The following is a 24,161-nucleotide window of genomic DNA, read 5'->3' as shown; positions in this document are numbered from 1 at the left end:
TGCTCCTAAATCCACCAATATATCCAGAGCCATTAACATCGGCAGCAAGTTGTTTCCCCACTGAACAATTTCCTTGTCATAGCACCATTACGACTTGAACTTATCAAGAGTATAGTCAAGCAATGGATTTCCGAGGCAGGAGCCTCCAACATTCCGTGCGTTCCCTAGCTTTCTGCCACCAATTTTTTAGTTTCACAAGTCTCAACTCCAGATTCATTCATGTTCCCCAAACTGTATTTCTTTCGACCATAAGGGTGACTCGCCTTTGGCTGAACAGCACTTGATGCTATCAAAACAACAAACAATATACTTTGGTAAAAACAATGCCGATTATAGCATGTTGCACAGCAGGCAAGTGAACATTTACCTGCCCTGCGTTAGACGACTCACTGCAAACAATGCCCATTCTGTGCTAATTACACAGCTTTATTTGGCCCCAATAAAACAGCATTTACACACAGATTATCACTTCTTGCAAAAATACAGGGGCATACAAGAATTGCACTTGCAGTAATCACACCAACAAAATGGCAGGAAAAAAGTTGCAGACATCTTGTGTAATTTATAAAAGTTTGCTATTTCAGAAATTTTAAAATATACCAGCTGAAAGTTAAGCTGAGAGATACTTAGACGTAAGCCCACGTCACTATTCCTGAATAGGAAACAAGAGCTTGAACAAGGCGTTATCAAAGTGTGAAGCTTTCTGTGATCACTATAACAATTATTCACAATGCATCAGTTGTACTTGAACAACACTGTGTATTATTAGCCTTGCAAATGACAAATAAACGTTACCTCCACTAACAGCAGCAGTATGCACAGAGTAGAGCATAGCAATTAAGCTGAAACGGTCTCAAGCAGACTTCAAAAACAGTGTAATAAAAGGAATGACTCGATATGAAGTCAGACAAGCACTACGATTCTGAAGAAGTTTGACACAACAGGTAACCGTGCCGGAGTTAGGGTACAATAGTCTAGGTGTTTTTTTTTCTTTTTTTTTTTAAGATGTTGAACAGGGCTCGGAGCGTTGCAGGCAACAGTTTGCAGGCAACAGTTTCTTGAATATTGGAGGCCCCCACCACAGGCAAAGGCAACGCGTTTGCTTGGACCAATATATATACCGGCTGTCCCAGCTAACTTGGACCAAGATTTTTTTAAAAACCATGCGCTCTAGGAAAGTTCTACCTGTTGCATATTAGTGGTAGTCGTGTGTACATATAACCTGTCTTTTTTTCATGACTAAGCGCTAATTAATTAGTTAACGTTAATTAGGCAACTGTCTTATTCTTGCTCGAATCAGCAAAATATTAACCTGATGTTGTACCTCGCATCAAATAACCCCAAAATCAAGCATCTATTTATTTATTTATTTTTTGCTGAAATCTGCCTGTTTGTTTTTTCCGAGAAAAAGCAAAAGCGCGCGAAACACAGCAAATATGAAATAGACGCGCACTCATGCGCCGCTACGCAAGCGCTTCTAAGTTCTTTGATTGATACACGGCTGTGTTCGTTCATTGTACCGGGCTTCACGCTGTTTGATGGCCGCGCGTCAAAACACGCTGCTAACGTGTCCATCATCGAGCGTGAAGCCCTGTACAATGCAGTGATGAATGAACGCAGCCATGTGTCAACTAAAGAAAGCTTGGAAGCGTTCGAATAGTGGCGCGCAAGCGTGCACCTATTTCGTATTTGCACGTTTCGCGCTTGTTTTTTCTCGGAAAGAAAAACTAGGCAGATTTCAGCAAAAAAATATATGCTTGATTCTGGGGTTATTTGAGGTGTGGTACAACATAAAGTTAATATTTTACCCCAATTCTAGCAAGAGCAAAAAAGTTGGCTAATTAAAGTTAATTCATTAGCACTTAGTCATTAAAAAATACAGGGTGTATGTATACGTCCACTACCACTAATATACAGCAGGTAGAACTACCCTAGAGCTCACGGTTTCTTTCTAAATCTTGGTCTAAGTTAGCTGGGAGAGCCGGTATATAATGTTACTGCACTAAGCAAGCGTGTTGTCTTTGCCCGTGTGCATATATGTGCGTAAGCTAACCTGCTTAGATAGCTAAACAATCCAACCATTAGTGAAACAAGAATTCTGTTGCTTTTTAAACTACATCAGCAATATTGTAACCTATGACATGTCCCGGTTTACATTTGCGCAAAAGTTCAAGTATGATGGGGCTGAAATGATGCTTTCCCATGTCATACGCTGTCGTGAACAAATCAGATTGGGGAATGAAGGAGAAAAAGTGTCCTCATCTGGGTATAAATTAAAAATACAATTTAACAAAACTGAATATCTGGATCGCAAAGGCACTATAAGCTCCAGATTAAGGACGTGAATAGAAGCGCTAATGACATCGCACGGTGCCGGGACACAAAAATTACACCATTTCCCGCTAAAGGGGACCATGAGGCGATGCGAAGCCTGAGCACTTGCACGATCGCGTTCCGTTGGCGTTCGTTGGGCATGCTACCGACCTTGCGTCGTAGAATGCGAAGAGGAACGCTACACGCGTCTTGTCTTCCCTCAAGCCCGGCTGCTAATTCTCACAGGGCGAGCGGGGAACGCGGTCGACAAGCGCGCGAAAGGGCGGCAGCGTAGGAGATGAGAGAGAGGGGGAGGGGACGCGCATGCGCTGGTGCTCATCGCGGCCTTGCGCAGGAGAGAATTTCGGCATGTCTAGCCTGCGTTTCAGAGGAAGATTGGAGAGGGGCAGGGGAGAGGGGGAGTGGAGAGGTGTGTGGAGAGGGTATGCGCATGCACGGTAAGGGTGGTCACGCCGCACACCACCACCACCACCGGTTTGAACTCCGCTATAAGATGCTTCGCATCTAAAAATGAAATATGCCTTCTTAAGGGGGTATGGTAGGATAAATGTGTCACCTTTGTTTCAGCTTTATATCTCAGGAACTTTTCCATATTTTATTGTGAAATATTGCATGTTCAATAAGAGAGCTTTCGGCCTTCACTTTGTGCGATTTCGACCATGTAGCTTTTGTTACTATTTTGTATTTAAACACCAAATTTTATTCTGGGGTGTAAAATTAAATGTACCTCTTCTCAGAAACGAAAAGCAGTATGACCATGAAATCTGGAGTGCTAATTTCACATGGTAGTGGCATTAACCCCTAGTTCTAAAAACTGGTTCCTACATTTATTTCACAAGAAAAAAAAATATTGTCCTCACATGTCACATGCCGTAAAAGAGACTGTCGAATTAATAATCTTTTTTTTAATTATTACTCACACAGTTCATCAAAGTTTTAGATCTAGACTATTTGGAAGGGAGTGAAGTATAACGTTAGAAAATTTCAGCACTGGTTGGGCAGTTTTCCAGAAAAGGTACATAAAGTTTCGATCAAGGTGGTCAGGGAGTGCCTTTGTCAGGGAGCGTGCCTGTGAAAGTAACAAGAATGGGCACATGGGAAAAGGGCTTCCTGCTCCCATTCAAGAGTCGTCTGCTGGATTACTCCGTATAGGGTGTGTTCATGTGACGCAAACGTGCACCATTTTGTTGTACGATTCACGGCTTCCCCTGTGCTTCCTGAGATAAGCACACTGAGATAAAGCACGGCTTTAACTGCGCTGGCTGCACAACGAAATGGGGGCCAAAACGGCATCAGTACGGCCTCCTGTAAGCTGAGGCGTAGAGCTAAGATCCCAAGAGCGTAGCAGAAAAGAGCGCCTATCTGATTTCCTTTGAATCACTGAATGGATCAACAGATAGACGCAGCCCCTCCTGCTCACATACTTTTTATGTAATCTCCATAAATTAAAAAACGTGTGTATGAACAACTGCAAGGCAACCCCCTCCCCCACTACTGCGCTTGGCCATTGTCTATTTTGCATGCTCATGGGTTGGAAAAAGTAGTTCAAATTATAATGTTTTGTACTGCTACATTTTTAAAAGTGCTCCGTAGCTAGTACTAAAGTTTGTATTTGATGTCAATCAAGAGGCTGTACGTGAAATAATTCTGGCAGCACTGTTGAACAATGGCTTTGCAAGATTACCAGATTTAATTCGAAAGCCGTACAACGAGAGCATAAAAAAGAAGCAAGTTAATGCACTAACAAACAATGTACGTAATGCAGCTCTAACGTACAAAGTGGCAAAAGAGCCTGACTCAATGTGCTGCAAGAGGGCTCACTCTTTTTCGATTAATCCTGCTGTTCGTAACTGGGTGGCTGGGTCGGATTAGGTGGTTGAGCAGTAGCGCGTTCTTTGTCCCTCGCATGAGCACGCATGTGTGCCACCAACGAGCCCTTATTTGCACAGGCGGAAGAGCAAATCTTGCACGTTAAAGCTTCGCGACTCGCGTGGGTGGTCCGGTGGTAGACCAAGGACTCGCTGTGTGCCGTCACAAAGGGACACAGGTCACACTTGAACGGCTTTTCACCAGTGTGGAGGGACATGTGACGCTTGTAGGTCGCCGAATAAGGAAACGCCGCATTGCAGAGGCTGCACTTGAAGGGCTTTTCACCGCTGTGCTTGCGTAGGTGTACATTGAGAGGGCCCATGTAGTATGAAATGTACGGGCAGAAGGGACAGTGCAAAATTTCCCTCTTCGAAAGTCTTCCCCTTCCGCCAGCTGCGGCTTGTTCCCTGGCAGGGATGCCTTGACTTCCATCTGTCGCCAGCTCCGCTGAACTCGAATGAGCCTTGATGCAGCTTGGTCCGCCCCTTGTCTCTGCAGTACAGTTTTACATAGTGAGAGTTACCCACAGCACTGTTTCCACCAGAAAATGATACAACTGTGAAAAAGGTCGCTTTTGGAAGCTACTGACTCCGGCTCAGTCCAATTTGTGTGCCACTACATCCTGGACTCATTATCAAAGTGATAAGCAGTGAACCTTGCCAACACCATTATGAATTACAATAATAAGAACATTTATTCAAGTGCTGCCTAGTGGGTAAGTTACAACCAACAGCATCAGTTAACTGTTACTGGCTGCTGCTGTTGCTTGTTTTCATACTTTGTCACAAGCTATCGCTCTAATTGCATTGTCGCTGTGCCGGCATTATTGGATGTTTGCTTCTATTAAAACTGCTTCTATATAAGCGATTTATTCGAACCGCAATTCAATATAGAAATTATCTATTGAAATCGCTGCCTAGAAGCGATTTCAATACATCAGTCAATGGTCAGTTTACTTCTGCAAGTTTGCATTACTAATGGTGAAGTAGAGAATTCATCTGCGTATACAATTCACTTGCTTATGCAATGCACAGATAATACCCCTACACATATACGCTGTAGGAAAGTTAAGCCACCAATGCAGTCATAAATGTTATGCCCGTTCCGCTTTTTTTTTTCCCCAGTATCTTTGTCATCCTATTTACTGCTACTGTGAATTCCACAATAACAAATGACTTCAAAACGGCTCTTTAGTGTTCAGTTCAACAAAGTTGCGGCAACAAAATGATTACAAAATACAGCAAAGCATCAACAAACAAGCACTGACAGAACATATTACGAGATGTGTCAAATTAAATTATCACATTCTAGAGAAATTTGTTCTTTCTACTAGTAAAAGCTGACAGCAAAATGTCAAAATATTTGAAAAAATGGCACTATAAACTGACTCTTCTGTCAACGCATCATATATCAAAAGAACATGTCCCGTCTCTGTAGCCAAAAGGACTGCTGGATAGTCCACTCAATGAAATGAACATTCTGATGAGTGCACGCCAGAAGACTGCATTTCACACTGCAACAGCGGCAGTAGACATAATGCAGTGAACCTCATAAGCCTGAAAAGAAAAGAAAATTCTGCTTAGAACACTACTGCCAAGAGTGCATTAAAGCAATAGAATAAAATATAAAGACACAACTTATGTATGCAGAGGTTGCTCTAAAAATCGAATGTGGGAGGAATGGCCAGTGCTTTACTATTTTTTCCCATCCCCCAATTGTTTTCCAACTAGCCTTACAATGTGTTACCAGTCCGAAATCTCCAACAAATATGAAAGATCATTCTCTGCACTCCTTTTTCCCACACAAAAAAATGCCTGCATCGCCACCACTGAGTATATGAATGCACTACACCGACGAAGAAACAGCTCCCACACTTGACTGTTCTTACTTGACAGCAGAAAAGATGGCCCGTCCTTCTTTTCTGAAACTATACATGCTAGAAATACAGCAAGACGAGGTACACTTCTGACAGAAAGAACTTTCAGAGTTAAGTGAGTGTCACTGCCCCTGCCAGCTTTTGTACTAGTAAAAAAATACTTTGCCAGCCATTAAACGGCCTTGACAACCTTCTCAAAATGCCAAAGAGGACAATGGCCAATGATAAATCAATCGAGGAGCCTCAAACCTCCTTACACCTTTTGTAAACATGCCATTCACCCTGCGTGGGGTAGCCACAAATAACGACTTCCCATTTTGTGATGCAAGTCTAGTGTTGCGCCTGACTTTGCAGGGTAGCTGTTGATAAATTCACCGACAACGAACAGTGCAAATTGAATTCTACTCAGAGTAAATGTTACTTTGAGTGGAATGCTCGCTACCTAACAACCATCTTTAGGAAGTCACTTGAGACGTCTACCGTTCCTTGCACATGGAAGACAGCTAACGTCATCCCAGTCTTTAAGTCCGGTAACAAACAAATAATTTCTAACTACAGGCCCATTTCATTGTTATCTACCGCACGTAAGTTACTAGAACACATTGTACACAAACACACTGCTAAGTACTTAACTGAGAATAATGTGATCTCGTCCTGCCAGCACGGTTTTCGACCGGGTTACTCGACAATCACGCAACTTGTCGAGTTTTCGCATGACATTGCTTTGGTACTTAATCAAGGTCAGCTGGACGCTATATTTATAGATTACGCCAAAGCTTTTGACTCGGTCTGTCACAGAAAACTTCTTCTCAAGCTTCGTAATAAAAAATGACGCACTGCTTTCTTGGATCGCTGATTACCTGCATCGTAGACATCAGTACGTTTCTTTTAACAAAGCGAAGTCCAATACCATTGAAGTTAAATCCGGTGTCCCTTAAGACTCTGTAAGGGTCCGCTTTTATTTGTCATTTATATTAATGACGTCGTGAAGGTCATTCAAAACACGCCAGTTAAACTACATGCCTATGCAGATGACTGCGTTCTATATTCTGTAATTTCCAAGAGTGCTGACCAGTTCCTATTAAATGAGGTTTTTTTCTAGGTTCTGTACCTGGAGCAATTCCTGGCAACTATCTACTAATCTAACGAAGACAGTCTCAATGACTTTCTCCAATAAAGGTTAAGCCGTTATGTTTTTCTTATGTTAGTAAGGCGATGATTGGGGCTAGTTGGTTCATGTCGAAGTCTTGATTATGCGCTATTTTATGAAAACACTACCGACGAAGAAGACGTACAGACGAAAAGAAGTAGTGTTTTCATAAAATAGCGCATAATCAAGACTTTTCTTATGGTTACAGTGGAACTAACATTACACACGTAGATGAGTTTAAATACCTTTGGGTGACTTTCACACATAATTTGAAATGGCAGAAACACATAGACCGCATTCGCATCGAAGGCCCTTCGCAAACTATTCTACTTAAGTCGTACATTAAAGGATGCTACCAAGGACTGCAAACTGCGTATAACGCCCTAATCAGGCCAATCCTGGAGAACGCGTCGGTTGTCTGGTCCCCCTACTTCTCTTGTGACGTAGCCAAGTTGGAACCTTTGCAAAGGAAAGCCATAAGGTTTATATATAGCAGATACGACCACCACTTTTCTCCTTCATCGCATGCACACAACTTATCGCTTGAAACACTAGCGCACCGATGCACGTGCGAACGCCTTGTCACTCCACATAAGATTGTACATGATTCATCGGTTATTGCGGCCCCAGTTTCATTTTTGAAGTGTCCTACTCGTGCTACTCGAAGCTATCACCCTCTTAATCTTGTCTCATTCTGCCCACGTTTAAATAGTTTTAAATACTCATTTTTCCCATCCACAGTCGAACTCTGTAATGGTCTTGACGGCGCACTTCGCCTGTTACCTGCCACGCAATTTGCGGAAGAAATTCATAGACATGTACCTCTCGAGTTCTAAAAGTGCGGTGCGCTTTTCGTATATTTGTGCCTTTTTCTAGCATCTAACAAGTGTTATTTGATGCAATGTTGATTTGTTATACGTGCATTTGCATAACTTGCTTTTTTTTATGTGCTTGTTAAATCACGCAGTTTAGCATTCATTTGTATGCTAATTTGGTTCATGTTATGCCTGATTTGCAAGCAACTTCTGTACCCATCCCTGCAATGTCTCGCAATGAGACGGCAGTATATGTAAATACTAAATAAAAAAATAGAAATCGGCTGTGTGTTCTGTCAATAGAGGATTCATTTGTTGCGAGCCAGTTGCCCTGAAGCTTCCATTCAATCAGCAGTGCATGAAGCGAGTCTACTTACTGATATACAGTTGACCTGTATATACTGATACAGATGACAGTTTATTATTGACGTCGCGTATAGCCATGTAGATAATAATTTGATGTTCCCCTTACACAATGACCCGTTGGGCCTGTAAGGTATTTTGAATAAATAAATAAATAAATAAAAGTTTACGGACCATGTGAGCACATGCCGAACTGCCTGTCCGCTGCCACCTAGTGGTGCGCCACCTACCGTCGACCATAGCACTGGGCTGGAAACAGGTCTTCTTATTCACTGGTATATCAGTTTTCTACTGCCGCGCAGAACATTGCTAGTTCGTTGTTTTCAAACAAAACACTCATCTGCGGTATGAGTGCCACACTTCTCTTTTGATAGCAGAATCAAAGCTGTCGCGGCGTGCTTCAAATGGTGTGCCGTTGGGTAGATATCGCCTTGTGAGAAAGACTGTGACTGATAACAGTTATGCTGATATACTGCTCTCAAGATAGAGGTATGTAGCCACAGCTGCTGCAGAGTGTGTCGCATTAAAGAGTGGAAGATGGAAAATATTAATGCCCAGTGGGAAAATAGCCAGGCCATCGATTAAGGGAGGGATGCGTCTTGGGCGTAGCGCAACTGTCGATCACCGCTGACTTCGCGGAAATGTCGTGAAGAGGCTTGTGGCCATGCGCTCACGTGGTCCGTAAACTTCTGGTTAACTGTAGTGATGTGACCCATAGCTTTTGCTTCAATCTGAAGCATTGCCGAGAGTAACAGCCAAAATGGAAGACTGCCTGCACGGAAGGTAGTGAAGGCAAATGAAAAACCACGTTGGCCATGTAATCATAGATCAAGCATTTGTTGCTTCACTACTACAGCATCATTTCAAAAAGCTCTTAGAGTTATACATTCATTGTAGTCTTGCACACAGCTGCTACTCTGCAACAAAAGGCTTTGAACTCAGACAGGTTAAGCTGGGAGCTGTCCAGCTGAACATTAATCTGTAACCATGCAAGAGATTGTAGTATGTGCAGTTGATTTGACCCCTTGCCCTCTTATATATGAAGTTTTAAATACAAGGTAACCTAACTGGAAGCTTCCAGTTGTGAGTAAGTGCTTGTGTTGTGTACTTTCTTGTCCTTGTCCTTTTCGTGCTTCTGTTATACAAGAATAACCCAAAGGTGCACAAGCACTGAGAAGCGTTTCCAAAAGTACAAAAAATGTTGTCCTTCAGTAAAGAGGGGTAGCCAATGTATAGAAAAAACAGTGTTCTGCATGTTCCTTTGGACAGTGACCTGAAAAGAGAAAAATAAGATGCAATCCAATGTCACATTTATGAGCACATTACGAGATGTTAACCAAATAGCAAAAAAAGCATCAGTTAGAAGGAAAAAAAGGAGATAGTATTTTTGGTTAACCATTAGATGCCTGGAAATAGCTGAACTTCTACCTCAACTAAAAACAGCTTCGGTGTTCAAATGAATTTAAATTGTTGGGGTTCATTGTCCCAAAACTATGATAAGATTAGGAACGCTGTTCCATGCTAAGAATTGGGCAATTATGCACATGCTTAGCAGTGCAACACTTCTGTTGCTACAGGCAACGTGAAATGACAGGTGGCCTCAATAAAAGATCCGATTGCCACAACAGAGATGGCTGACTGCCCACTATCGAGAGAGCATCAGTTATAGGAAAATGGCGCATACAAATGCGCATGTGACTGCTACACCTCCAAGGGCCTATTTGTGTACACCCACGTCTCTGTACACTTGCCGGTACCGGGTTTTTCGTGAATTATGCCGCCGCCACAGAAATCTGTAACTCATAGAAGCTTTGCTTAAAAGGAAAAAACACAAGGGAGGTGCTGGTCAAATGAAATATCTCAGAAAAAAATTGAGACATCCCGTAGCAAATTGCTACTTCTATGCTTTTAGAAGGTGCCCATTACGTGGAGTCGGTTTCATTGGGTAATTTCCACAAGCATGTCTCCTCTGTTATTCCTAGTAAATACTATAGTTACCAATGCTCCTTCCCCTGTTTTTCTGGCAGCTTCTGCACTGAAATGGTCTTGAGGTTGTGGCGCTCGACTGCCGACCCGAAGGTCGCGGGATCAAATCATGGTCACAGTAGCCGCATTTTCGATGGAGGCAAAAACGCTTGAGGCCTGTGTGCACATTAAGGTGCACTAAGGTGCACATTAAAGAACCCCAGGTGAGTGAAATTTCCAGAGCTCTCCATTACAGCATCCCTTGTAATGAATCGTGGTTTTGGAATTTTGAAACCCAAACAACTATTATTCTTATTTGCACTTAAGTCTTCCATGAATATATGTAGTGGATACAAGTCACTGTCAATTCAATATCCTGGTTCTACTTCTTTGTCATGGCTGGATATTGGAGGAAACATGTGCACCTGTATCTTAGAATAACAGACAGCTGAGCTAGTTGGTAGGTATTCATGTTAAAAGACTGGGTGTGCAAACACGGACACAAGCCAGCTTTAGTGTTGTCTTGACTTCTCTCGTCTCCGTGTTTGCACGCCCAGTCTTTTAACACGTACACTTGTACTACTTTGGGTTTATACCTGTTATTTAGCTTTATCACGAGGCTCCCTGCCATTTCATTGATACTACAGAATTCTTCAATGTTGCCTACAATGTCTTTGTGAATTATAAACTCCCCTCCACGCTTTTCTTATCATTAAGCCCTCTGTAGTAGAACGTGTGCCAATTGGTTAGTACTGCATATGCTTTCATGGGCATAGGCAGGGAGGTGCAAAAGGGGCACTTGCCCCCCACCCAAGCTATGCCAGCTCTCTCTCTCTCTCTCCCCCCCCCCCTCCCCCAGCCACAATGCAATACGGGTTTGCACCCCCCAAGGCAAAATTCTGCCGATGCCCATGTGTGTTTCCCCGTTTCTCTTAACCTCACTAAAGCCAATGATATTCCAGTTAACGTTTCCTAACTCCTTGAGTAACTCTGCTAGTCTACCTTCACTTATCATGGTCCTCGTGTTAAACGTTCCCAGTTTCAGCCTTGGTGAGACTTCCCATTAGTGTCAACGTGCTCTCAGATCTGCAGCTACCATATTTTTACAGTCATGACAATCATTCAGTTACAATTTCGACATCCTCGAAAGTAATTCGATGCATACTGCAACAATATACACATCCTCTGTGATTAGGCGGGTGAAATATACAGAGCATAGTTGTACGTAAACTGTTGTAGTGCACAAAATCTATTGTCTACTTCATAAAATGTGACTGTTCACACCTCGAGGCTTGCTGATACACTACCTCTACGTAGCCACTCGTAACCATTCCTTTGCATCATGTCGGCAAGCAGGTCGGTTTATAGTACCATCACGGGAACGCTTTATGATGGGAAGTATTCAGACGAAATGAGATCTCTGTAAAGCAGACAAGGCACATCCATTTCATGGTGAAAATCGCTAGTGACAAACACGAGCACATGCAGCTAAATGCCGAAAGCAGCAGTCGCCAGGCTTTCTGAGAGCCCCGCCTCTACGTCCGTGGTGTGCCCGAGCCACCAGAGGGCCAGATCGAGCGCGTTTTGTTAAAGGAAGCGCCACGCCTTCTGCGACGCTATTGAAGCAGTTTCCCCAGCGAATGCGTCGCTGTGCGTAGTCGACACGGCACGCATAGCTACGGAGATATTCCATACTTCGGAGACATCGAGTCCGATGTATCGCAATGCTGCCCACGCAGTGTCCGGACTCCTGCGACGCCATTCAATTTCCCCGGTAAACCCGTCGTTGCGCGTGGATTTCCTACTTTTGAGGCACAATCGAGTCCGAACGCAGTGAATTCCCTACATCCGAGACACGATCGAGTCCACTCTGTTACTTGTAGAACGGAACATACAGCGAAAAAAAAAAAAAATAGGCTCCGACTTCTGCAGCACACAGGGGGCGTTAAAGACCAACTCCGGCGATTTTTCGAGGTCGATGGATCTCAATGAAATTCACTGGGTACGTTCCTTTGCACGTTTCCGTCATTTATGCCAAATTACAGGCTTGAGACATGCGCAGATTGTTTGCAAATGAATTTTAAAGATTGTCTGCAAACGCCCTCCTGGCTTCCCACAATTATTGGCAACATTGCGTCTGTGACGTCAGTATTGGGAAGGCTGCGGAAGTGACGCAGCCGAAGGCACCGCTAACTTCGGTGCTTCGGCCAAGCCGGTGGCATGATGCGAGCTTCGCGTCCGGGCCTTCAGGTGTCGCCCCCATCGAAACGACGACAGCGCACCGCCGGCAGCAGTAATCGAAACGCCATCTAAGCCTTTTTGTCGCTGATTTTATTTGTAAGACTTCAGGTCAATATGCACAAAAAACCGTTTCTCATTTAATTTTATGCTGTCAGAAACGTGTATAGCGCAAAGGCTAAAAAGATTTGAAAGTGACGCTCTTTTGGTGGCAGCGCAAACCAGAAAACAAACAGTCACGCCGCACTGGTGGCCGAGAAAGGGACGCGGATATGTTCATATCAGTTACAGTTTGCTGAATACTGTGAACGAAGTGGTGCGACATCTTGAGCAGCAGAAGTGCAGGGACTTTAGCAGTATACCTTTCTTATACCAGCGAAGGCTTCGTGTAGTTGGATCTATTTATCATCCAACGCCGGACAGCATCTGTGCTAACATCTGTGGTGGGGCTATGCGTAGTACGTACCTTATTTGCATATAAACGCTTATGCATGCATGTTATTCGCTGGTATACATGCTAAAACGCTACTTACGTGTCCTTCATTTTGTGTAAACATCGATGCAGTCGCAATAAAATAATTTATTGCAGCATGTTTGTGTGATCAGCGTTGTCATTTCGCTCAGCCTGTATGCGGCAGCACTACCCTACTAAAGTAAGTATGTAAGATACTTGTGAGTACCTAATGAGTAAGTGACTACTGTGTTAATTATAGAAACAATAGAAATTCAGCGAGGGTGGAGAAGGGGCTGCCCGAGAGAGCGGGGCCAGCGGCGACGCAGAAGCAGACGACGATGGCATCGTCTGCTATGCGGAACGCCAGGCGCCATATCAAAACGCCCTTGTGCGTTTGAAACATATTTCATTTTATACACAGCTATAAAATCTACAAACAATATTCGTAGTTCTTAAAACTAAATTGCATGTGAAAGATCCTAAAAGCTTTTTCTGTTGAAAGCAAGATAACATTTTTAATTGTTTTTGCAACTACCGTTAGAATCCAGACGGCACTACCATCGTGTCCAAATATTCGTCCCCATTGGCTCTATGGAAATGTCACTCCCTTGCTTCGGCCGCTACAGCGAGCGTCTGCTGTGCACAAGGCGACAGACCGCGTTGGTTTGGCCGGCGCTTCGCTGGTCGTCCCGGCTGTCACAGTTTTCATACTCCGCGCCGGCGTGACCGGCATGCCTTGCACGACTTCCGGTTCGTTCGTAACAACAACGTCTACGTCATACGTAGACGCGTGTATCCGAAACATATCCCCTAGGATGGCTGGGGCCCATACTGCGCCGCTATTGGCTGGAGATGGTCACGTGACCTACGTGCGCTTCCGGTATTTTTTTGTTTGTTTTTGTATGTTTTCAATCAACATGGCGGCGCCCACGATCGCGTTTTGTTTTGCGCTGAAGCCGTGCCCGCCGTAGAGATGACGCTGAAATGTTTGAGCCTTTTGCTGACAAACGCCCATACGCCGATCGTTTTACGATGGATGAAGTGGTAATCAACATTAATCCGGGAGCGTGTACACGGCGTCGCCCCCTTTGGCGTGCTTTATAACGCGATCGTGTGGTATTTCTCGTGGGGTTGTCCCTCATGTGCTACTGGACCTACTGGATACCTACGCATGTGGGTATTGATGACAATGAAGACGCCGATCACCTAGCTTCAAGTTGTGCCCACAACGAATGTGACTGCCGAGAAATTTCATGCCTGTTTGACAACGCTCGTCTGTTCATCCGCTGACATCTTCTGAAGCAGCACCCTGACCAGCGTGTAGCAAGCGGATTGTTCCCTCCCCGTATTCGTGGTCGCGGATTGCCTCGTCGTGACAGAGCCCTCTTATAAATTTGGCTCTGTATGAGTGCTTGGGATATTATTCCGTCAAGAACGTCTAGACAGTCCGTCATGTGGGTCATGTGAGACACTAAGCACAATTTTTAGTGTCCCGCATTCGTTATGCAGCGAGCACGTGCTAATTTGTGTTTACGTCTGTGTTATTTGTTTTTTTCTCCTCTTTCTTTCCCCCCTATCTTCATTTCCTCTGTTCCCCCTGCCCGTTCAAGGAGCAGGCAGGCATTGTGCCCCTTTAGGTGGCAGTTGTCAGCCTGTACCCTCTCTGTTTCCTCTGTGCCTTCGTGTTCTCTATGTATTAAAACCTAATAATAATAACAATAACAATTGACACGACGAAAGAAACCCTATAACTTAATTTTGCTGGCGTATGAGTGCATTCTTATTCAGCTACGGTGAAAAAAGAGAAAGAAAAGACAGGAGGCACTTTGTGGATATTTGTTCATTCTTCACAACACAGCTCGATGCCGTTAAAATTAAAATTTAGCGCACGCAAATGTAAAAAAAAAAAATGCTTCGGGAATTGCGTTTTCTAAATGATAAACTTCCAAGCTTCTGGTAAGTGTAGTACCTCATTTTGAAAAAGGCAGGGAGCAAAGCATACTCTTTTATGTGAACTAATGTAATTTTAATGGGTGCTCTGCTGCATTGAACTACTACTTCAACATGTAATGGGACATGTTATGTACATGTCAGCATGCAATGCATCCATCACAGTGAATTGGACATGCAGAACCAAGTAGTAATGCCAATTGATTGCCCATCAGGGCCCAAATATCGAAACCAAAACAGGACATACATTGAAATGAAGGACGGTTAACAAACTTAACGACATGATCAGAAAAAAAAAGAGCACGAACAAAAGAAAGCAGAAGTCGATTCAAGAAATGATGTACTTGGAGAATATATACCTATATTTTGCAAACTCTCAACGTGGTACATTATGTAGGAACATGTTTACTGTAAGAAATATGCAAAGACAAAATATACAGCACCCCTAGAACTACCCCCCACCCCCTGACCTCCAGTAATTGGATGCACATACCACTTGAATATGAAGTACAGAAATAACGACATATGTCGTGAAATTGGAGCACAGACTCTTCTTTATTAATGTGATGTTCAAGGTTCACTAATGACATTAAAATAGCAAGCAAAATCCCATCCCATCCTTAAAAAGTGTTTGTTTTCCCTTTCCGCTTGTCTAACAGAACAGTGCACTGTTTATTCTGATGTATACATCATTACCTGCCCAACAGCACATATATTTCTTAACGAGAAACCAAATGCCAGCTGGAACCTCTTCAACTTGTAAACCATGCTGCTATTTTTCTGTATATTATCATTTTACACTGACTGCGACTTTCCATTCAATTGTATATTGTGTCTAGTTTTTTATCAGGCTTGCTTATCACATCAGTAAGTAGATTGCTAGTACAACTACATTGTTTGCTAAGGCTCAATACTTCGTTAACGATTTGCTGTTTTATTAGCAAAAGTATAATATATAGCAGGTTCTTGATGCAAGCAAAAGTATCTGTGAAAGTGCTTCAATGAACTATTACCGACTCTTCATTCTAAAAAGACAGGGCGTGCAAACACAGACACAAGAAAGAAGTCAGGACACCACAAATGCCGTTTGTGCTTTGTGGTGTCCTGACTCCTTTCTTGTGTCCGTGTTTGCACGCCCTGTCTTTTTAGAATGAAAACGTACCAACTAGCTCAGCTCTCTGTTATTCTAAAATACCGACTCTTGTTACAAAATAGGTGTGTGTTTTCAAAGTAGGTTACAAGTTATATGGACGCTATAGTACTTTTTCTGGGAAAAAGCGTGACAAATTTTGAATGAAATGGACAAGGATGGTTAACAGGTCAAGTAAGCTCTTAATTGAATAAATTATAAGACATTTGGCATTATTTGGCACTAGTGTATTTATTAGACATATATATGAACGGGGGTTTGAAACAGGGCCGTAACTAAGGAGAAGTTGAGGGGGTTCTGACACCCCCCAAAATTTTTTCGTGCTTTAACTTTTCGTGTGACACTAAAATAGTTCCATGCCTTCACAGCGACCACCAGTTGCCGCAGTAGCCGTTCTACACACGAACACCCTTCGAAAAAAATTCCTGCGTACGGTCCTGGTTTGAAATATGCATTACTCATGTTACGCTTCCTAAAAGGCCCTTGTGTTTTTTGACAGGCGTGAAATACAGATTAAGAATGCTTCCAGATTTGATGCTTTTATGTTACTTATAATGAATTGGATGACATTCATTCAGGAAGAGACAAATCGGCATGAGCACTACAATAAGAGAGAGCTGAGCTAGTTCGCATTCATGTTAAAAGGGCGTGCAAACACGGGCACGAGAGAGATATCAAGACACCACAAACGCCGACTAACAACTGAAAGGACACATAGCGGCGGAAAAGAAAGTAAACATAAAAACTTGCCTGCGCAGGCCCAGGCAAGAGGTGATACCTATCGATAACTGTTCAGGATTTTTATTTCTGCTTTATGCAAGTTAATGATGCATGCATCTATCTTGACATTGTCGAGAGTGTAAATGCACAACAAAATTCGATGAATGCGCAGTTTTCTACAGGCACAGGAATGAAGCAACACGTCTGATAGTTCAGGCATGGCGTGTAAATAATAATGGTAGTGCACGCGTGAGCCAGCCAGTCAGTTAACGCGCATAAAGAAATTAAATGCCTGAACGGTTATCTCTCACGTGTACCACCACGTGTGCGGACTGATAGGTATCACATCTTGCCTGGGCATGCGCAGATAAGTTTCGTGTCTAGGTACTTTCTTTCGGCCACTGTGTGCCTTTTCAGTTGTTAGGCGGTGATTGCAATGTCTTCTCTCGTGTGTCTATGTTTGCACGTCACGTCTTTCAACTAGAGCACTACCTGTGGTAGAGGTTCTAATCTGCACATCTTCAGTTCGATTCAAGCACTTTGTTATATCTGCATTAGTTCATTGCCAAATACTGTTAAAGTCCTTTTTTCTCATGACATATGGAAGCATCTCTTATGAAACATTTGCAGAGAATTACAAGGAATCCACGACTTTCTACCTTTCTTGGGAGCCCTTACCATGTGAAATGTAAAGCATTATACTAAGCATATTTTAATAAAGGAACAAAGCTCTCATAAGCCTCATTTGTATTTGTACTGCTAGATTCACATACAGAATGAATTTACTCAAGGAATCTTGTAACTAAGTTGTCCCATGTCTCATTTTAGATTGGGCCACAGACACTACTTACTTTTCAGTGACTCCAAGGTCAGATAGTGTATTTTCAATTGCAGACCCATGTACTGTGTCCTTTCGTAAACCCTGTGCTCTAATTACAAAAGTATATCTCCTGTGGTTGCTAAATAGCTATGACATTTTCATGGGTGGGACCAGTCCATCTGGTAGTTAGTATCCTGGCTGTGAATAATGGTGGGTGTTGGGGAAGCAACATAAATGAGTCACAAAACAAATTAGACTTTGAAGAAGTTTATTTGCTGTAAGCGCACGACAACTGCATTTATTCTAGTAGAGTGTGTGTGATCTCATCATTTATTGCAATAGTGGGAACAATGTCAGAAAATACTCGGGGGCCTTGGGGTCACATCACTGTATGTTCTGCAATATGGTGTTGAATGGAGTTTCCAGTGCAGTCTTCTGGCTCTCTGCTGAAAGTAAAAATAGGAGCAAGACAAAGGCAATTAAAAAAAACTGCGTACAGCAGACTGCAGGGTCGTTCTATGCTTTCCCAGTACCAAAAACTTTCTAAGGTCTTCCTCTTCAAACATTTTACACAAAAGCAAAATTATTAGGTCGTGAGAGCAATTGTTGAGCACTGTAAATAGACGGGATCATGGTGGCCGGCAATGCTTATTCAACCTGTACACATCCCAGTGACGGCAACAGCTCCACCATCGGTGACGTGTGCGGCTTTAGTTATAGCAGACATGAGTACTTTTTTGAGTCGGCGACAGAGAGAGCACTCATTATGGACACCTGAGCTCCAGTATCGACTAATGCCGTGAAAGAAATACTGACAACATGCACTTCTATTAGGTTCTTGTTCGTAGGGAGTGTCAACAGAGGATTGGGATCAGTCGAAAATGATGCAGCACTACCTCTAGGAGCTGCATGATCTCGTTTTCCGTCCGAGATGATACTTAGTTGGTCAGCATGGAATAGCGGCGTGGTTGGGGTGACGGTGAACGAGCAGTAGGGCGGCTGTTAGCAAAGTACGTACGGCTGGGCGAACACCAACGAGGGTCTGCATATGTATTAAATTGAGTTAATGGTGATGAGCAAGTAAATTGCAGCAATAATGTTCATACCTACCCGTCATTTGTGCTACAACTTTGCCCATTGTGACGACCTTGAGCAGCAAAGACATGAACACAGTGCTTGCCGCCATCTCATGCAACCTGGAAGGTTGTATGAGAGTTTGTTGTACTGACCCAGACCGCAACACTGGGAAGGGGAGGTGGAAGCTGAAGTTGCTATGTATCATGAGTAAGCAGTGTAGAAATTTGGGCTAGTTGGTGAGCGTTCATCTTGGTTGAATTGACTGTTGGGCAGGAGACTAAGAAGGAAGTGAGACAAACAAGCACAGACTTACAAGTTTTTGTGTGACTCCAGTCTTTTATGTGAGGACTGACTGTATTAACTACAGTAAGAAGTATGCACATGTGATTAAAACATGGTGTTCGAGTTCGGTAATTTTAGAAAAAATTTGATTTTGATTGCTATTTCTTCTGACTTCTAACGGATTTATGCAGGTCACTGAAGTTTTAATATCATACAATGGACAGAATTTATAAACAATGTCAGCCCACTGCAGTGGGCGGCGGGATTTTGCTGGGATAGCACGGTGAAATACAATACAAATACTTTTCAGCAAAAGTGCAAGTTAAGAAAACCTGTTTAAATAAAATGCGAAACCTTTCATTCTAGCAAATTTCATGTTGCTCATTGTTTGAATTTACAATATACCAATTATTTATTAACTGCAAAAGAACCAAAAGCCTAACGAGTCTGGCCATAAAGTGCGACAGCATGTACTTCTCCACTTAACTCGAATGCCTAGGCTGCATTGAAAGCACAGGCGTCATCACAAGGCTGGTTCTTTCTGATAGTAAACAGTATATGAGTGGAAAACTTATGAATCTTGAAGCATCAGGGAAAGCCTTACTGATTAGCAAATGAGATGTGTATCACAAGGAAATGTCGGCAGCCTGATGTCATGGATATATAGAAATCTAGGGCTGTCAGCAGAAAGTTGAGACGCTGTGGGTTAATTTCACCTTTTGGGACATCATAGACAAGTATACATGCATGTGTGCATACATTTATTTTGTTAAACATGGTAAACTACTCGTGTTTAGCGACAAAATGTATGTTAGAAAATGCGTGACTGGCAACTGCTCCGAAAGGCTGCTTTCCTGCTCGAAAGTGAGGTTTTAGTTGCTCCAGAAGCTGCAGAAAATTGGTTACAATTGATCACATCCCAAAGTACACATTAGACCACGCCATTTGAAAGGACCTCGTGCTGGGCATGTCCCTGTTGGTAATTTCATTTTTAATGACAAGCAATAAAAAGAATTATATTATACTGCAGATCCTGCCTAATCTTTTTGAAATTTTAGTCCCTAGCCTACTGAAATCCAGAGTTATAATGGTTGACATAGATAGTAGGAATAGATCAACAGAACTAGGAGCAGATAAGAAACAGTGCTTTCCAACAGTACAGAAGTGGCAAACGTGGGCCTTTCATCCAATGAAGGTCAGCGAATATCGGCACAAAAACATGTTCATTCGCAGTAGTACCCATATTCAAAGGATCTGCCTGCCGAGGGTGTCTCAATGCCGAATTAGTTGGTTTTTCTTGAGTGCATTCGATTGTTCCCGTTAATAGTTTTCGCGGCCTCCTTACACTTGTCATACACCTTTGATATGCGGTAATTCTTTTTTGTTTGTTTTAAGTAGCTGTGTTTTTTTACTCCTTACTTGTCATACGCGACGACATTAAGGATGCTGTGTATGTGATTTTTCAGATACAATCTCGTACTGCTTGCTGTGATTTCTCCTCTCATATCTCTTTTCTTGTTTCTGATCAACTAGGTGTGTAATAGTATTCTTTGCTTGCTTTGATAAACTAGCTATGCCATTTACATTTACTTTGTCGGTGCAGTGCCGAGTGCTGTCACATGCAGCAGTAAGGTTCCGTACATGACAATTTCTCTTATGTATTCTCATGTTGTTTCATTTATTCTTGCATCGTTTATATTCACTCCTGCCCAAGACCGACAGTACGTACGAGATAACTAAAACACACAACAAATAATCAATAAAATAAATCAGATTTTCAGGTTCAAATCTGTGCTTACCAAGCGTATTGTATGCCTAGTGCTACCTCCAAGGCAAGACTGATGTTCAAAAACATTTTCTTGGGGGAGTTGATGCTTGCTGAACAACATGATACCACGCAGAAAATTACTAGAACAATTAAGACTACTCTAAGCTGCAGACAGACCATAAAGAAAGGCTACATCGGGTGGACCATGCATTTGCATCAACCGGACGAGGGAACACACTATTTAAGAAAAGGGTAAGAGCACATGTCTTCGGTGAATGGTGTTCTGGTGCAATTTTATGGCATCTCTTCAAGGTATTAGAACACACAGTTTGTTCCAAAATTTAACACCGCTTCACGTATTGTGGTGTTCTAATCCTGCTTCAAGTAAAAGATCTTCAGCCTTGTCGTCTAACATAGTATTTTATATAGGGTCCCGGAAGTGTCCTTTCAATGTGGTCATGACATTATGTCTTGGATAACATGCACTGTGAAGTACTCTTCTCTCACAGTCATTTCTTTCAAAACATGTCACAGTCTAGGAAAGCTTCCTGCAGTTAATGCTTGTTTGTGGGCTAGTTGGTTTTGAAGCACAGCGAAATGATAAACGGCGCGAAATGGCACAGACAGAAGGAGACAGACGTGTGCACTGACTCGCAAATTATTTCATTTTCAGAAGTGCATGAAATATAGAGCGTTTCTTTTTTTTTATGAGTGCACATGTCTGTCTCCTTTTGTCTTTGTCTTTTCATACTGTCTGTCATTTCACTATGCTTCCTCGCAGTTCTTTTTTTCATGCAAAACATATTTGCAGTTCATTTCTCATATCTGTATCAGCAGCACTCATGTGTAATATGTTCAGTGACAGTAATAAAAGGAATGTGTACAATATTTCTAATAACTGTGTCTGCAAATATCATGCGTGTCTGTACTGTCCAATTATGTTTTTGAATTCAATAGCCAACTTTTGTTTCACAATAATACACTTTTTTTTTCTCAATATTCATGTTGCATGGGCAACAGTGGACACTACTACTTGCACTACATGTCTGATTCAACATGACAGAGATATGCATTGAAGCTGGCATGTACCGTTTACTGCTTCTTATTTCAATTTTTCAAAACAGCACAAAACGTTTTTGGACGTTAGTTTAACCATCAGTCTATGAGAAGAACTGCGCTCCCTACTTTAATGTGATAGAGTGATCAAAGGCTTTGAAATTTACGGATTGGCGAAGAGATAATCGGACAGGCTAAGTTACTATTTTCGAAAGACGATTTCACCGTGTATTTTTTACTGCTAAATGTTGACAGCATCCCACTAGTTTGTGTTAAAAAAAAAGGGAGGGGGGGAGCACCCGCTATGCGCATTCAGTGTCCTTCCTAAATGAGTATACAAGGCTCCAACCGCTACTATGCGTTTCATAAGCAGTGGTACTATACAGCGCGAAAGCTGGAAGGCGGTGCATCGCGTCATAAGAAAAAGATGACAAGGACTCTTGGGTGAACGTGCGGTATAGCAAGGAGCAGCACCCCGTCACAAAAGACTGCAACTTTGAAACACATGTAGATTACGCGCGGAACAGAAGACCGCAGCGTAAATACCACAGGTAAGACAACTACTTACCTTAAAACAGCTAACATCCGAAGGCGTACAAGTGCCGCGTCTTCCCACGCCCGCCGACAGCGGACATAAACGCCGCCGTCCCAAAAGCCCAAACATATTGGCGTCATCTCTACAGCGGGCGCGGCTTCGCTTATGGACGCCGCCATGTTGGCGTAAAACAAACAAAAAACAAAAAAAATCCCCGGAAGTGCGTGTAGGTCACGTGATCATTTCCGGCCAATAGCGGCGCAGTATGGGCCCCAGCCATCCTAGGGGATATGTTTCGGATACACGCTACGTAGACAGTACACTCGGTTGGGTTTCGGTTGTAGTTTCGGTGTTGCGCTTTCTTGCTTATTTAAAATTATTCTCCAATTTGCAGAGTATTTCTGCTATCGGGCCCGTAACAGGAGCGTCTCAGGAACATAAAAGCACCATTACTTTGACATGGCCAAAAAATCGCCGGAGTTAACCCTTTCGGCCCTGGCGGTGTCAATTGACACCATCGCACAAACTTGCCCTAGGACCTTGGAATGAAACCAAAACTGCCGATTCTTGGGGGAATACTTCTTCAATGATCCCCACTGCGATTGACACCGAAATGGTGACATGCTTGCGGAGCTGGGAGCCGCAAGGTAGAAGAAGCTTGAGCGAAGTCATGGGTGACGCCGAGGCGGGTCAGCCGAGGCGGGTAAGCGCCATTTTCGGATCGACGTACCGAAGCTGTTTCAATGAGTATCACACTGAAAAATGAGACGTGGTTCACATTTTGTGTACTCTAGTGACTAGCAGGAAAAAAGATGCAATTTTTCTCATTTTGCAACCGCTGAGCCCTGATGACCTAATTTGACGTCATGTCTGTAAATCCATTAATACTTGCACCACTGGCTCAATTTTTCGTTTTTGGTCTTCTGAGGTCATAACTATTAGGAAAACACGCACAAAAATATTCACCGACCAAATAAAAAATCCAGGGCTGAAAGGGTTAAGGAAAACGGCCGATGTCAACAGACCGCACAGGCACTTGCGAAATGCACAGCGGATTACACAGAAACTGTAGAAAACAGCAGCTAAAAGACGGGACGAAGAACGGACACAAGCCACGGCGCCGTGGTTTGTGTCCGTTCTTCGTCCCGTCTTTTAGCGCTGTTTTCTAGAGTTAATCATGAACCAACCAGCCCAAATGCGTACCTTATTGCAGTACACAGAAACCTTACGGGAAAGCTGGAACTGCAGGGGCAAATACCCCCAAGTATGACAAGTTGCAACAGATTTATGCAACACACCCTGCCATCCCTGCCAGTGCCTTGACCCTGCCCGCTTTTCACCGCAGCACCCAGGCTTCTTCGCACAAGCTCACCGTATACAAGGAGCACAAGTACGCATGCACAGAACTCCCGTTGCCACAGCGCTGAAATCACTGCTGACTCACTGCTGCGCTGAAATCAATCGCTGACTTTGTTTCGCTCGAACCGAAGCGCGCTCGCACATTTCAAGGCACTCGGTAGCTGCCTGCGCCAGCAGCACACCATTGGCTACAGAGAACACGAAAGCACACACGTTTCACGACTTGGCTGGGAAGAGCACGCACGCACAATATGCACAGGCCGCGGTTGAACGAACGCCACTCGCAACGGCACAAAACAACAAGAGCCGTCAAGCAGAAAAACATTGCGATGCAGGCCATCACATGAGCGTTTTGCGCCGGCGACAGTAGCCATGATGGT

The 24,161-nt window shown here is 43.2% G+C and overlaps 1 long non-coding RNA gene across 2 annotated transcripts; it reads right to left on the bottom strand.

Annotated features, from left to right (window-relative positions):
• On the bottom strand, window positions 1-24,161 carry LOC119372241 (uncharacterized). 2 transcript variants are annotated; one of them, XR_005179483.2, is made up of 4 exons: window positions 23,795-24,161; window positions 11,680-11,792; window positions 9,476-9,680; window positions 1-5,759 (listed from the first exon to the last, which is right to left on the bottom strand). It is a non-coding gene; the product is annotated as an uncharacterized LOC119372241 (long non-coding RNA). The 2 variants fall into 2 exon arrangements; XR_005179484.2 differs by having other exon boundaries at window positions 23,867-24,161.

This window comes from Rhipicephalus sanguineus, chromosome 10 (genome assembly GCF_013339695.2).
Source record: "Rhipicephalus sanguineus isolate Rsan-2018 chromosome 10, BIME_Rsan_1.4, whole genome shotgun sequence".
NCBI lineage: Eukaryota > Metazoa > Arthropoda > Arachnida > Ixodida > Ixodidae > Rhipicephalus > Rhipicephalus sanguineus.
Note: the sequence above shows the minus strand (reverse complement) of the source record. Positions and strands in the feature narration are given on the sequence as shown.